The 13,333-nt window shown below is 48.2% G+C and overlaps 1 protein-coding gene and 1 non-coding gene across 2 annotated transcripts in view; both read right to left on the bottom strand.

Moving 5' to 3' along the window:
• XKR6 (XK related 6) overlaps positions 1-13,333 on the bottom strand; it is a 326,463-nt gene that overhangs the window by 149,593 nt on the left and 163,537 nt on the right. The window lies entirely within an intron of this gene.
• MIR598 (microRNA mir-598) lies at positions 8,769-8,880 on the bottom strand. Its single transcript, NR_106302.1, has one exon. It is a non-coding gene; the product is annotated as a microRNA mir-598 (primary transcript).

Raw genomic sequence — 13,333 nt, 5'->3', positions numbered from 1 at the left:
TAGATGGTCTAGCCTACTACACACTTAGATGGTCTAGCCTACTACACACCTAGATAGTCTAGCCTACTACACTCTTAATGGCGTTGCCTACTACATACCTAGATGGTCTAGCCTACCACACACTTAGATAGTCTAGCCTACTACACACCTAGATGGTCTAGCCTACTACACACCTAGATAGTCTAGCCTACTACACACTTAGATGGTCTAGCCTACTACACACCTAGATAGTCTAGCCTACTACACTCTTAATGGCGTTGCCTACTACATACCTAGATGGTCTAGCCTACCACACACTTAGATAGTCTAGCCTACTACACACCTAGATGGTCTAGCCTACTACACACCTAGATAGTCTAGCCTACTACACACTTAGATGGTCTAGCCTACTACACACCTAGATAGTCTAGCCTACTACACTCTTAGATGGCGTTGCCTACTACACACCTAGATGGTCTAGCCTACTACACACCTATATGGTCTAGCCTACTACACACCTAGATGGTCTAGCCTACTACACACTTAGATGGTGTTGCCTACTACACACCTAGATGGTCTAGCCTACTACACACTTAGATGGTGTTGCCTACTACACACCTAGATGGTCTAGCCTACTATACACTTAGATGCTGTTGCATACTACACACCTAAATGGTCTGGCCTACTACACACGTAGATGGCGTTGCCTACCACACACCTAGGCTATAAGGCATAGCCTGTTGCTCCTAGGCTACAAACCTGTACCGTACAATACTGTACTGAATACAGTAGGCAGTTGTAACACAGTGGTAAGTATTTGTGAATCTAAACATATTTAAACGTAGAAAAGGTACAATAAAATATGGTATTATCATCTTATGGGACCATCCTCATGTATGCAGTCCACGATTGACTGAAATGTTATTATATGGCATGTGACTATGTATATTGGGTTAAATAAAATATGTTATAGAATTAAAATTAATTTCATCTTACTTCTTTTTACTTGTTTTTGTTTTATTGTAGCTACTGGAAAATTTAAAACCCCAAATGTGATTCACATTTATGGTCCACCTTATATTCCTATTGGCCAATGCAGATCTAGAGCATTCATATTCATTTCATCATTTAATTCTCACCACCATGCTACAAAGTAGGCATTCACCCCCATTTTACAGTCAAGCTAATTGAGGCTCAGAGAAGTAGTAAATTACTCCAAGTCACATCACATTAGGCTTCAGCAACTCACTTGAGCTGATGACGATCTTGGGCCAGTGGCTCAAGGCCTTGCAGCAAGATGAAGGCCAAGACAACCATGTCTACTGGCAGTGTGGCCTGGGGCCAGTTATTTGCTCCGTTACTTGTGGGTAAGAACAGAAGGAGAGTAGGTACTCCGTGTGTTCAACAAGTGAGGACGGTCATCATTGTATCACACATCTTAAAAATATCCCCTCCACCTGGCGCCTCCTACCTACAAGGCCCACAGTTACAGCCTTTGAGGCTGGGCTAGAAGCCCCTCTCCTCCCCCATTATCAACATCCCACCCCACCAGAGTGGTGCATTTGTTGCAATCGATGAATCTACATTGACACATCGTCATCACCCAGAGTCCATAGGTTACATCAGGGTTCATACTTGGTGTTGAACATCCTGTGAATTTTGGTGAATGTATAATGATCTGTACCCACCATTACAGTATTATCATACAGAGCAGTTTCACCACCCTAAAAATCCTCTGTGCTTAGCCTGTTCATCCCTGCCTCCCTCCAACCCCAGTAACCACTGAGATTTTTACTCTCTCTATAGTTTTGCCTTTCCAGAATGTCATCTAGTTGGAATCATACACGAAGTAGCCTTTTCAGGGTAGCGTCCTTCACTTAGGAATAGGTTCTTCCATGTTTTTTCATAGCTTGGTAGCTCATTTCTTTTTTAGCACTGAATGATATCCCATCGTTTGCATGGATCACAGTTTATCCGTTCACCTGCTGACGGACACCTTGCTTGTTTCCAAGTTTCAGTAAGTATGAATAAAGCTGCTATATGCATCTGTATGCAGATTTTTGTGGACATAATTTTCAATTCCTTTGGGTAAACGCCAAGGAACACGATGCTGGATTGTAGAAGAGTATGCTTAGTTTTGTACAAAACCACCAATAGCTGTACTATTTTGAGTTCCCACCAGCAATGAACGAGAGGCATGCTACTTTGATGAGCTCATTGCCATGTTATTCTTGTTTGTAGGAGCTCCACCTTTCTGGCCAGACCCCAGCCATCCAATCTCACTGGGGTTCCTACAGGTAGCATTTGGCACTTGGTGGATGTACCTTTGCCGCTTACTAATAATTACAGCTCATGGCAAGCACTTAATATGGGCTGGGAACTGGGCAGAGGTCTTTCCATACCTTGTCCCATTGACCCTCACAGCAACCCTATGGCCCAGGCACTATGACAGTCCACATTTACACACAGGACAATGGGGTCTCAGATGTGCTCAGTGGCTTGTCCAAGGTCACACTGCTGGCAGGTGGCAGGCTGGGATTTGAACTCTCTGCAGGTGGCCCCCTGGACTAGGCTGCTCCCTGGTACCTGTCTCTCCATCTTCCTTAGCTATGAGCTCTTTAAGGGCCAGGACAATACCTCATGCGGCTGGAAGTCACCCCCACCCTGTGCCTGGTGCCTCACCTGTTAGGACACCAGTGATGCTGGCTGAGTCCTCAAATACCCTCCCAGTCCTGTGTCGTAGGCTCTGCTCTTTCATGTGAGCTGTCCCCAAGAACCCAGCCCTATCTCTATCATCCCTCCCAGGCCCCTTCACTCTCACAGCCCCAATTTTCCTTCTGGGCTGTTGAGCCCCAAATCCCACACCCAACCTGGTCTTGTGCAAAGATCTCCATTTCCTTTTGTCTCTGAATGCTGTCATCAGTTGTCCCTTTAGGAGACCCTTACAGACCCCTCATATTCGCTGGTAGGGACTGACTCTGTTTCCCCAGATCCGTATGTTAAATCTCCAACCCTTAATGTGATGGTATTAGGAAATGAGGTCTTTGGGGGTGATTAGGTTTAGATGAGGTCATGAGGATGTAGCCCCCATGATGGGATTTGTGTCCTTATAAACAGAAGTGCATGAACCAATGAAGGACATGTGAGCATACTACCAGGAAGAGGTGGTGCCCTCCCGTCCTCACCAAGAACTCGGGCATGGTTGGCACACTGGTCCCAAACTTCAGCCTCCAGAACCAAGAGAAATCAGTGTCTGCTATGTGAGCCACCAGTCTCTGGCTTTCTTCACAGCAGCCCAGTTGACTGACATTTGCCATGACAGAAGACGACCTCATTGTCCCTCCTTGCCAGTCCCCCCATTTCCTCACCTCAGTGCCATCTCCGCTTGCCCTTTAGCCAGTCCCCTGGAACCCAGGACACTCTAACTCTTCTCTCTTACTCTAATTTTCAATTCTCAATTTCCCCTTCAAAATCTCTCTTGGATTCTTTCCTTTCTATCCCTGCTCCATGATCTTGGCTGAAGCCATGTTCCATCCATAACAGAAGAACTCCAACAGTCTATGTGGTGTCCATACCTCCAATCTCCCTTCATCCAGTCATCATACACACAAATCTGCAACAGCAATACCACCCAAACCATGTAGATCACTCCACAACCCGCTATGGCTCCCTACTGCTGCTTGGATAAAGTGCACTCTGTTCTAGTATTCCCAGTCTGCAGGAGTCTCACCCCTAGCTGCAGCTGTCCCAGCTCACTCTGCACAGATCCCTGCTTTGGCTCAGTCCACCCCCTCTCTGTTGCCTGCCCGAGTTGGGCTCACTTCCACCTCCGAGTGGCTCCACATACAGTCCCCTGGCCTGGACTGCCCTCATCCTCCTTCCCTTTCCATCTGGGTGACAACAGGCCTTCCGGAATGGTCCCAAGGCTAGCCACAGAAACTGTGGGTCATTCTAAACTGCACAGATTGAGAATGTACATGCTGCCATTGTTTCTCTGCAGATGCCATCAAACAACAGGCCTCTCTTGGTAGCTGGTGACTCTTGCTCACCAACAGGATGCCCTCCAGTGAGAAGGTGTCCAGCAATCCTCAGATTGCATACCCTTGATCCTTGATCTATGTCGAAGTAAAAAGTAAGCCTAGTGACAGCCCCCAGCAAAAGTCTCCCTCTTGAGAAATCTAGCATGTGCCCGAGTGCCAACCCACCAGCAATGACCTCTGCAAGGGTCCCTTACAACCTCAGGTCCCACAAGTGAGAGGGACATTCCTGGGGGTGGCGTGAGGGGAGGGACTCAGTTAATCCCTTGTAGACAGCAGCAGGTTCCCCTAGGACAGCATCCCCCTAATGGGCGGTAGTTCCTCACCTCTGCCAGCCAGCCAGCCAGTCTCTCCCAGGCGTGGAGGGTGGGAATGGTATGAAGTGAAACCTCCCTACTCCAATGCCCTCATCTGAAAGCCCCAAAATGAGGAGGGAAATGCCCTCTCAGGCTTCTCATTGACCACCTATGTCACTACCATTCAATAAATGTGGTATTTGTTACAAGTGTCCTATGAAGTAGGTACTCTTATGACCATTTTAAATATTAGAAAACTGACGCTCTGAGAAGTGGCACAGCTAGTAAAAGGCAGAGTTGGTAGAGTGCACACCTACTGGCTCTCTCCTGGCTCACGGCAAGCCCATTCCATCTAACTGCTCCCTTCATTCACAGAGGGGAACCACGGTGGTCTTGTTTCAGATGACCCTGTTCACTGGCTGCTACTGATTGAACCAGAGGTGGGCTCCTGATCCAAGCTGGGCCAATCAGAATCTGGTATTGGGAGAGAAAATGCTTAGACAGAGAAAGAGCGAGAGCAATAGGGCAAGAGAGAGAGTGCGTGCAAGAACATGAAAGCATGAGGGATATTTCAGACTTCCATCTCCTGATCCACAGTGACCCAACGGCTCAGCTGCACCCTTGCATTGGGTCTCCTGAGATCTCTCCATGGGGCTTATGCCAGCCCAGTGGGTTCTCTTCAACTAGAAGGAGAGTAAGCAATAAGGTCTGAGGCAGGTCTGAGTAAGGCACTGGAGGTGCAAAGACAAGTGTAGCCCACGGGGGTTCCTGGCTGCAGGAATTTGGGGCCCACAGCAGAAAGAACCACTCCAGGAGACAGGCCATGAGAGTAGAACAGTAAGGCCGGAGAGTCAGGGACACTCAGCAGGGATCTGCCAGCATCCCAGGACTGTGCTGCTGAGAAGGGGCTGTCCTCTTAGCAGGGCCAGGGAAGGAATGGAGAGCAAATGGGTTTCATGCAGATTTCACATGAGGCCTGATTGCAGCATTCTAGAAGAAGACTTTTGCTAGAAAGCCCAAGTGTCACCACCTCCTCCAAACCTCTCCTAACTCTGGCTAAAATAAACGTCACAGTGAAACTAGGACTTTATTCACATGGCCCTGCCCGTATCTTCATTCCTATACTGGAATGGAAAGTACTGATGCAGAATCCATGTCTGATTTATTTTTGCATCCCAAAGCACCCAGCCCAGTCCCCAGCCTATCCTAAGGAAGTCTGGAAAGATGCCTGTTGAATGAGTGCACAGGGAGATCCCCCCAGCAGGCAGCCTCCGCCTAGCCACAGCTGTTTCCAAGCAGGTGTGCGTGTCCCCATTCAGGGCTTCTGAGACAGGGCTCCCAAGACAGGGCTCCCCAGTGGGGCAGGCAACAGGTTTGCCACAGAGGTCCCTTACTACTCCTGAATTCTAGGGTGCTACTGCCCCTCTGGGAGAATCTTGCCTTTGCTCATCTAGTTTCTCTTCTGCTTCTTTTACAAATTGGCACCAGACGCAGGGCTGAGAGCCAGATTAGGGAAGAAAGCTGTCAAAAATATCTCCCCTCCAGAAAAAGCAAAGGAAAACAACATCTTGGTGGGTTTTTCCAGGGGAAGAAAAAGTGAAATAGTTTCTTTTTGCCTTCTATGTGTTTCCCGAAAATGGCAGTTTTGCAGAGAGAAAACATATTTTCCTGAGCAAAGCTGTTTGTGGTGTGAAAGATAGAGTGTGTGTGCTGAGTACAAAGACACAAATTGGCCCGAGGCTCAGCTACGCATGCTATTTTCACATGAGTTTACATTAGGGAGGAAGAGGTTGGGGATAAGAAAAAATAAAATCTTTGTTTTGTGAACATGAAAAAAATGTTGGCCTGGATCAAATTCAAACCTGGCATCTGGCACAAGGCAGGGCTGTAATAGAGATGTGTTGAAAGAAGGGAGGGAAGTTGAGGGCAAGACTGTTTGCCCTCCCCAGGCTCGCCAGAGAAGGTACAGGCTCACTCCAACAGCAGGATGGCTCGGGAACTGGGGCCATTGCAGACTGCAGCTAGGGGTCTGCTCCAGGGCATGGTCAAATACCCCTCCAAACCCTGCCTCCTGCCCTCTCAGGACCTACCTTACAAGGCCCCTGAGAAGACTAAAGGAGGTAATGCCCACAAAGGTGTTGACACTGGCCCTCCCCTCATGAGCACTGAGGAGCAGTAGTGGCTTTGCTGGTGGTGATGGTGATGGTGACTGTGACCATGAAGATAAAAAGATGACAATGATGATGATGGTACCGATGGTGATTGTAGTGATGATAATGGTGATGGTTGTGAGATGAAAACGATGATCAGGATGGTAAGGATGATGATGGTAATAATGATGAAGATGATGTTGATGGTAATGTGGTGGTGACGATGGTAATGGTGATAATGATGATGATGAAGAGGACGAAGATTATCATGATGGTAACGATGATGATGGTAATGATGATGAAGGGGTTGATGATGATGGTAATGTTGGTGAGGATGATGGTGATGAGGATGGTGGTGCTAAGGATGGTTATGATGGTGATGGTGGTGGTGACAGTGGAGATGCTAATGATGATGATGGCGATGATGACAATAGTGATGGTGATGGTGGTGGTGGTGATGATGACGATAGTGATGGTGATGATGGTGATGATGATGATGGTGATGATGATGGTGGTAATGATGATGATGGTGATGGTGATGATGATGGTCGTAATGATGATGATGGTGATGATGCTGATGATGATGATGGTGGTAATGACTATGGTAATGATGATGATGACAATGAAGAAAAACAAAATGAAGAAGATGATCACGATGACAATGATGACTATGGTGATGGTGATGATACTGTTAATGGCCCCTGCCCCACTCATTATGGGCACTGCCCCATAACCTCTGCTTCCCTTCATTGCTCTACCAGCCCCTTAGAATTAGAAAGGCCTTTCCCCAAAGTCGACCTGAAACAGAGTCGCTCAAAGGGTAGTCTGAGAACCAACTGAATGAGAAAGCCTCTGGGTGTGTGTGAATTATGCAGATACCCAGGTCCACTCATATCTTCAGATTATGACTCCTAGGGGTCCAGAAATACACATTTTAAAAAAGCTCCCCAAGTAGTTCTTCCGTATACCAGACTTGGAGAGCCACCCATAGAATCCAGCTCTCTCATTTTACAAATGAGGAAATTGAGGCCTGGAGAGAAGCAGGTTGGCCAGCCAGGAATGGCAGAGCCAGGACTATAACCACATCCTCAAATTTCAAGAGCAGTCCCTTGTTGCTCTAGCATAGCCTGCTTAGTCAACGTTATGTGTTAAGTGCCAAATGTCTGCAAAGCACAGTCCACGACCAAACTAAATCAGAAAAAAACAAATCACATAAAACGCATGCCTCAAGGAGACATGGCCTGTGTAGGAGATAAAAGAATAATGGGGAATGGTGAGTGCCAGACAAGGGGAAGAGAGAGAAGCTGAGGGAGTTCAACAGGAAAGGCTGCACAGTGTGGGAAATGAGAGGCTGGAGGATCTCAAAGATCCAGGAAGACGGCATGGAGAAGCCAGCACTTCAGCTGCAGCTTTGAAGGACGAGCACAGTTTAGCCAAACAAAATAACAAGAAGGGTGTCACAGGCCAAGAGAGCATCATGAGTAAAGGTACAAGGCAAAATGTCCAGGATATTTATGGGGAAGGGGAAGAAGCTGCATGTGTCTAGAGCTCCAGGTGAAATGTACCACATGAAGCACAAGGATGGGGGAGCCAGAGAATATGGGTACCTGATGCTAGGCAGGTAAGATTGGCTTTTACTCTATGGGCAACAGAGAGCCATGGCAGGCTTTCCAGGAAGGGAGTGACATGCACCTTAGACAGGTCAGCCTGACAGCAGCTTAAAACTAGATGGAATGGGAGACAACTTTGTCCCTAAGCTCAGTCCCCTAAAGATACCAGCACATGACTGTCAGGCCCCTGCTGGGACAGCTGCCCTTCCCTAGGCCTGCCCATCCTCTTACCTCCCTCCTGCCTCTGATGGGGAAGGGGTGATGGGTTGGAAGTGGGTGTGTGCAACACTTACCATGGCCAGGGCTGCTCTGTGCTCTGTCCCCACCCAGCACACCCATCTCCATCCATATCGGCCAGCCTTGCCTGTTCCCTCACAGTGATGCATAAGCTGGGCTTCTCCTGCGGTGTGATGCTAATGTACTAGCCAAACCCTGAGAGGCCACATATGGTGGGTGAGGGATGTGGGACTGCCGGACTGCCAGCCAGTGCCCTGAAGACTCTGCGTTTCATATGCATACACATTTAGTAGTAGTGTGACCCTGGGCCAGTTACTGATTCTTTCTGAGCTTCGGTTTCCTCATCTGTAAAATGGGGATGATGATACTTACCTTAAAGAGCTGCCATGAGGTCGAAAGACAAACTATGACAAACAGCCAGTCTCGTGCCCAGCCCAGCGTGGGTGCAAGCTATCTGGTGGCTGCTCGGATGATGATGATGACGATGACAACGATGACGTAGCACCCCATTTCCAGCTCACACCATCGGGATCACCGCCAGCATCAGCAGCATCATCAAGCCATCTTCCTGCGTTGTGGCAGCTTGGGCCCCCATTGGCCATGCAGGAGCCAGGAGATCAAATCACGAATGGGGCTCTTTGCACTTCAGGCAAAGTGCAACTCCAGGAAAGAGAAATTAAGGCCAAATCTCTGCACCCAAACAGGATCCAAGAAGTGGGGTAATCTGGGACTCATCAGATCTACATAAAGGGAGGAGGAAGCCCCAGGGTAGCCTGGGGAGGAACCCCAGTGGCCTAAGAGCAAGTTGTGCTCTGCAGCTGAACTTCAAGAACCCAGCTGCATCTCGAAGTTCTCGCTGAAGAATTTGGAGACCTGAAATATCCTGTTCTGCATGAATAAGCATTTCAAAGATATTGATTACAACAGCTCCTTACATGCGTACAGACAGTGGTGTGTCATTTCTCACACATTTTTAGATCCATCATCCCTGTGAGGAGGCAGGGAGGAGATTAGTGAGTTGATGTGATAGATGGTGAAACTGAGGAGAGGGAGGTAAGTGGTTTCCCTGAAATGCCACAGGTCTGATTTTTTTCCCTGAAAAAGGTAGGTCTGATTCTACCTACATCTAGCGCTCCTCTTTGTGTATCTGACCAGATGCATGTGAGAAATCTGAGTTGAGTTACCTGTGAACGTCTTTTTTTTTTTTTTTTTTTTTTTTGAAGCAGGATCTTGCTCTGTCACCTAGGCAGGAGTGCAGTGGTGCAGTCACAACTCACTGCAGCCCTGACCTCCTGGGCTCAAGCAATCCTCCTGCCTCAGCCTCTTGAGTAACTGGGACCACAGGCACCCACCACCATACCAGGCTAATTGTTTTTCTTAGTTTTTGTAGAGATGGGGTCTCACTATGTTGCCTAGGTTGGTCTCTAACTCCTGGGCTCAAGTGATCCCCCTGCCTCAGTCTCCCAAAGTGCTAACATCACAGGCATGAGCCATCACACCCAGCCTGGAAGTTCCTTCTTACCAGGCAGAGAGAGAAGCACTTCCAAGCTTATAGGATTCTAGGAAAGTTTCTAATCCAATCTCTTCATGTCTCAGATGAGAGGAGGGAGACCTAGAGGAAGCCACCGTGCCCCTATTTAAAGTAAGAATAACCCGAAAGATATCTTCTCTGGTCAAAGAGTTTCCAAACCGTTGAATGTGAATCTTGCTACCAGCAGCATCAGCATCAATGGGAGCTTGTTAGAAATGCACATTCTCAGGCCCCACCCCAGACTTGCTACATCAGCATCTCTGGGTGGGGTCCAGGAATCTGCATTTTAACAAATTAGCCAGGTGGCTGCACAGTAAATTTTGAGAATTTAGCATGCTTAATCTGATGCATGCTAAGATCTGAAAAACACTGCTCTCAAGAGCTGGGGGTGAGGGTTCTTTGGAGGGTTCAACAGAAGTTTAAGGCACATTTTCATGATGTTGACGTAACTGTGTTTTTAAACCACAATTTAAAAACAGCCCTTAAACCTTAAGTTATATACCAAATTTTAACAACTGGGAGGCCACCTCGGGCCACAGACTTAGGTCACATTTTCATGTCTGAACTCCCTGGAAGGTGGCTGCGTGTGTTATTCTGTGAGCACAGGGTGGGGCGTGCCCCATCCTGGGCAGTGCACACTGGCTTGAGCTAGAACCGCTCTGGCGAGCTCTCTCAGTTAGCTCTCCCCTGCTGGAGATGCCCCCTAGATTGGGTATGAAAGCCAGCTGAAAACGTCGGTGCCTTCTGCAGGGTTTTGTATTTATTATGATCCTACTTATACTTATGACGAGGCGTGGATATCATTTAGTGATGCTACGTGACACAGAAATAACACAACACTTCTCAAATTTCTGCATCTGTTTCACCCAACAATTATAAGTTGAGCTGTTAAAAAAACTTTTTACCATCCACAACCACCACTTATGTGATTACATGAGTTGATCAAGAATTTTAATACTTTTTTCTTTTTCTAAGACAGGGTCTCACTCTCACCCAGGCTGGAGTGTGGTGGTACAATCTCGGCTCACTGCAACCTTCACCTCCCGGGCTCAAGCCATCCTCCTGCCTAGGCCTCCTGAGTAGCTGAGACTACAGGTGCACATCACCACGACTGGCTAATCCTTGTATTTTTGTAGAGACTGGGCTGTGCCATGTTGCCCAGGCTGATCTCCATTGCCTGGGATCTAGCGATCCACCCACCTCAGGCTCCAAAAGTACTGGGATTACAGGCATGAGCCACTGCACCCAGCCTCAATGCTGTATTTCTCAATACTGTATTACACACATGTAAAAATGATTGAATGGGCCAGGCGCAGTGGCTCAGGCCTGTAATCCCAGCACTTTGGGAAGCTGAGGCCAGTGGATCACGAGGTCAAGAGATCGAGACCATCCTGGCCAACATGGTGAAACCCTGTCCCTACTAAAAATACAAAAATTGGCTGGGCGTGGTGGCGTGCGCCTGTAATCCCAGCTACTTGGGAGGCTGAGGCAGGAGATTCGTCTGAACCCAGAAGGCAGAGCTTGCAGTGAGCCGAGATCGTGCCACTGCACTCCAGCCTGGATGACAGAGCGAGACTTGGTTTCAAAAAAAAAAAAAATTAGCCGGGTGTGGTGGCACACACCTATAGTCCCAGCTACTCAAGAGGCTGAGGCAGGATAATTGCTTGAACCCAGGAGGCAGAGGTTGTAGTGAGCCAAGATCATGCCACTGCAGTCCAGCCTGGGCAACAGAGTCAGATCTGTCTAAAAAAAAAAAAAAAAAAAAAAAAATTGAATGCTAAGACTAATGTCTAAGACAAACTATTAACTGCCATCCCTGATCCCTGATTTCAAATTTGTATGTCATCGAAAGGGGCCCGTTCTTCTCATTTGCAAGTTTACTAGCAAGTGACATTCTAAGTTTTAACTTATGGGAACCTTTATATGAAAAATGTTACTTGTATCTAACTTGTTTAGCGGGGAGCTTGTGTAGGATTTAATTTGAGAAAAAAGTGTCTCTGCTTTTTAAATGTTAGAAAATTACTAATTTAGGACACCCCTCTCGTTTTATAGTTAAGGAGTCTGAGTCCTTATGACATCATGTGAGTCACTCGAGGTCACACAGGTATTTTAAGTATAATTAAATCAGAGAGCAGGGACACATTGTGTGGAGAGGCACTAATAAATTGTGGGGAAAAGGGAAGAGTACACTTCTTGGACTCAGAGAAGTAATTGTAGTCATTGTGTGTGTGTGTGTGTGTGTTTGAGGCAGGGTCTCGCTCTGTCGCCTAGGCTGGAGTGTAGTTGTATGATCACAGCTCACTGCAGCCTCAAACTACCAGGCTCAGATGATCCTCCTGCCTCAGCCTCCTGAGTAGTTGGGACCACAAGTACTCACCACCACGCCTGGCTAATTTTTTTATTTTTTATTTTTGTAGAGCCGATGCCTCCCTATGTTGTCCAGGCTGGTCAAGGACTTCTAGGCTCAAGTGATCCTTTCACCTGAGACTCCCAAAGTGCTGGGATTACAGGCATGAGCCACCGCGCCTGGCCGACTTCAGGCATGTAATAAATTTAAGTGATTTAGATTGGCTTAGTTTGGCCAGAGGCAGCTAGGTGGGCTTCTGCGGCTTTAGCTACCTGCTTACACTCACTCATTTCCCACTAGGGCTGCTTACCGCCCAACTCAGTTGTCGACGCCACCCCCAGCTGCAGGGAGGGTGGGCACTGAGACCCTGCCACTCAGAGCTTATGGTCCCCAGAGAGTGGCGCAGGCCCAGTGAGAGCCAGGGAGACCTCAGGGGACTTTGGGAGGAAGAAGCCTGTAGTGTCATCACACCGCCGAGGACAAGAAGGGAAGCACACGCCGCCCCACTCAGCTGCCCTAGAAATGCAAAGCTAAGGGGAGGCCACCAGCCAATGTACTGAAGTCATAAAATCCATTCCAGATCTCACTCATGGTGTGAAACAGAAAAGAGGGAGAGTGCAGATCCAAAAGGCAGGAGGAAGCAACATCAGAGAGGGGATTGAGGCCCTGGTAAAGCTACAAAGGGTGGCTGGGCAAGGAAGCCCTGGAACAGAAGGCTCTGCAGCCTCGGATGGGCCTGCAACAGCCATGGTTAGGCCAAGGCCAGCCTTTCCCTGCTTACTGGACACGCTGTGTGTGCAGGATGAGGGACACGCACTGCCCGTGAGTAACTTCTGTGTGCCTTTTCTCTTCCAAGATGAGGACAGTGGGCCTTGATGGACCCATGGCTGGGGCCACCAAAGAACTTGGAACAGAGACAACACGCGCTGGCCCCAACGTCCAGGGTGAATGGAACAAGACCTTCTGGTGCGAGAGGGGAGAGCCCGGCGGTAACAGTTCCAGCCTGGTGGCCCATGCCCTCCACAAGGACTCCCACCAATTCCCATCTGTACTCGCCCCTTCCCAAGGACGGCAGCTGAGAGAGACCGTAGGGCCTTGAATATGCACCTGCAAATGAATAAGTGCACGTCCCGGCCCTACCTGGGC

This window comes from Gorilla gorilla, chromosome 7 (genome assembly GCF_029281585.2).
Source record: "Gorilla gorilla gorilla isolate KB3781 chromosome 7, NHGRI_mGorGor1-v2.1_pri, whole genome shotgun sequence".
Classification (NCBI taxonomy): Eukaryota; Metazoa; Chordata; class Mammalia; order Primates; family Hominidae; genus Gorilla; species Gorilla gorilla.
The sequence above is the reverse complement of the archived record's forward strand: the minus strand, read 5'-3'. Positions and strand labels throughout refer to the sequence as shown.